We start from the raw sequence: 3221 nt of genomic DNA on the forward strand, positions 1-3221 counted from the left end.
CAATAGCCTTGCTGAAAAGCTAGTTATGGCTATAAGAGTTGCAAGCTTTTTTGAGTCACAATTTCATATACTGAAGATTTCCTCTAATGGATTCCTTATGAGCAGGGTGGATTTTTTTTTCACATTTTTATGGGATCTGATAACATTATGCCACTAAACTCCAAACAGCATGACATCTGATGCTGTATGAAAAGGACTGCTAAATTTTTCAACAAAGTGTCACATAAATACAAAATTAAGATACTAACAATTTTTCAAATAAAATGGAAAGAAAAATCTCTCGATCTTTGGCAAAGGAATCTTGCAGGGGCCAGCAAAGATTTCTCATAAAAGCCTCTGGTTCATTATGGTTAAGCATCAAGTTAAAAAAGAAGAAGAAGAAGAAGAAGAAGAAGAAGAAGAAGAAGAAGAAGAAGAAGAAGAAGAAGAAGAAGAAGAAGAAGAAGAAGAAGAAGAAAAGAGAAAACAACCAGATTCACCACTGACACCTCATCCTTTTTCTTCTGGCTTACATAAGTAGGCAAGGTTGGTGCTCTATAGATCTGCCTGTCAGGTCACTGAAGCTGTGTGTGTGTTATGACTAAATGGACACTAAAATTTCTGAAGTTCGTAGCAGGGAAGACCATTAGCACACACATAAATGCAATTGGAACGCTATTTAAATTTCTATTATGAGAGAAAAACATCAGTTAGTCTCTGTAAGACTTTACATGCAAACTTCCAAATTTGAAGATGTAAAAATATTGATGTAAGCCTGACTCTGAACTTCATGTTATCTTTAAAAAAATTAAAGAGGACCACAAAGATGGTTTAACGGAGTGGATCGGATATGTAAAGCAAAAATTGGTAATAAATGAAACTCAACATCAAATATCTACTTTCCTTTCCCTCTAGACATTTTCTGAGGTTTGTATCTGGAGGGTAGATTTACAGACGGCCGAAACAAGCTGTCAAAACAGTTTTTAAGGCTCCTGTGAGTGACTCTGTGGCATAATGCTGATGAAATGGTTGGCTGCACGTTTTCTCTTCAGAACAGATTGCTCTGGCACCGTGAACCTGTCATGTCTATCCACAACCCCAAGACAGAGGGTCCTGAAAACACTTTAAGAGGGTGACTTGTTTCTCGTATGCCTAAAGAGCTCATCACCATCAATTAGTATTAGTTAATCATCCAGATTGGTGTGGTGAGCTGAATTGCCTCCCGTCTGGATAAAAGCCCTTCTTCTGTTGAAGTGCTCCACGCCACCACCTCATTTATTCTACATTGTTAGGGAATGAGTCAATGTACGATGGTGAACTTTCGAGAAAATATGGGCTTGTTTGTTAAAAAGAAAAACTGACTTATATGTAGCCATATTGGAAGAGGTCTCTAATATGTATCCATATCCACCTGTATTCTTACAAATCCTATAGGAAATAGATGCGAAATTCCTAAGGTCCTAATTATGAAAATTAACTACTTAACTAATGCAGAGAATGTGGGGAAATGAGAGGACAGTTTTGTCTAGGAAGGGAACACAGCATTGTCCTGAGGGTCCAGGCTGCTGGCGAACGCTGCCTCTGTCCCTGATTAGCTCTGCATATTTAATCAGGCCTTTGAACTTCTGGTACAGCAGCTTTCCGCTTTAAAGGGAACATTTTAGGGACTGGAGAGATGGTTCTGCAATTAAGAGCACTGGTTGCTCTTCCAGAGGACTGGGGTTCAATTCTCAGCATCCACATAGTGGCTCGTAACAGTCTGAAACTCCAGTTCTGGGGGATCTGAGACCTCTTCTGGCATCTGCAGGCACTTTATGCAACATAAAGTACAGATAAACATGCAAGCAAAACACCTGCATACAGAAAATAAAAAAATAAATAAATCTAGAAAATAAGTTTAAAGTTAACACAATAGCATAAATGTAAACCAACCTTCATCTTTTGTTATTAGATAGTTTTGCCATGACTTTTAACATCTGATATATAACCTGTGGAATTTAATACTGTGAAACCAGGCAGCAGGCTTATGAAAACTGCATGTTAATGGAATAAGAAATGTTTTTACCACTACCAGGCCTGGAATTTTTAGAGTGGTTTGCACTTGACTTCGAGACTTTTGAATCTGAACCTTAGTGTACAGGTTTCTACATCCTTTTTTTTTTTTATTTGCAAAGATGCATTGACACATGAACTCAAAGGACTCCAAAAAGAACTTGACCCAAACAATCTGTCAAAACAATAACAGCTAGGGGAAAGCGTGAGACAATGATTGAAACTTGGAACGGCAGAGCTGACATTCACATGACTTGCGATGGGGTCTATACTGCCCTTGAGCTCCTCATTATCTGTGACTATGAAAATAATAATAAATTAACTTTCCCAGCCTGGAAAATTCCCACTTCATAAACTGGTTGTGGAGACTAAATTGGACAATGCACATCAAGTCTAGCATCTCACATGTGAGAATTAAATGTCGGCTGTTACAATTATCATCATCTCTAACAAATGTAAGCGACACTGGACATTATGTGACATTCTGAATGCTTCTTTGGCGAGATCTTTCACATCCCTTTCCCTCTCTCCTTTCTCTCTTTAACAAGGGTCTCACTATATCACTCAGGCCTGCCTCAAACTCATGATCTTCCTGTTCGGCCTCCCGACGAGCTGGCATTATAGGCCAGTATTAGTTAGGTATTTTTGTTTTGTTTCCCGAACCCCTTCCTTTTTCTTCAACTTGACACAAGCTAGAGAGTCATTTGGGAAGTGGGAACCTAGATTAAGAAAATGCCCCCCTTGCTCTCTTCAGCAATACTACAATTGGAATGATATGGAGAAGATTAGCATGCCCTCCTCATGCAAGGATGACATGTAAATTTGTGAAGCATACCATACTTTTGGAGAAAGGTGGACACCAAACAAGCAACTTGTTTACTGTGACAAAGACCATGAACAAAAAGCAACTTTAGCTCTTTTTCTTGTTTGTTGTGTTTAGTCATACTCAGACTGTTTGTTTTTTATTCATTTTTTATTTTTTTATTATTATTATCATTGTCCCTTAGATGCCTGTTCGTTTTCCAAGGAGAGACAGAAAAGATGTGACTCTTAGTGGGAGGGGAGGTGGGGAGGAACTGGGAAAAGCAGGGGGAGGGGAAGCCACAATCAGAATATATTCTATGAATAGAATCTATTTTCAATATAAGAATAAAATCACAAATGAAAATGCCTCTGCTGTGGGATGGTCT

At 38.5% G+C, this 3221-nt stretch overlaps 1 non-coding gene across 1 annotated transcript; it reads left to right on the forward strand.

The window, feature by feature from the left end:
* The first annotated feature begins 2772 nt into the window (after positions 1-2772).
* On the forward strand, positions 2773-2875 carry LOC128119519 (U6 spliceosomal RNA). Its single transcript, XR_008221552.1, has one exon. It is a non-coding gene; the product is annotated as a U6 spliceosomal RNA (small nuclear RNA).
* The last annotated feature ends 346 nt before the right edge of the window (positions 2876-3221 follow it).

This window comes from Peromyscus californicus, unplaced genomic scaffold (assembly GCF_007827085.1).
Source record: "Peromyscus californicus insignis strain IS unplaced genomic scaffold, ASM782708v3 Scaffold_23__1_contigs__length_62951481, whole genome shotgun sequence".
Taxonomy (NCBI): Eukaryota; Metazoa; Chordata; class Mammalia; order Rodentia; family Cricetidae; genus Peromyscus; species Peromyscus californicus.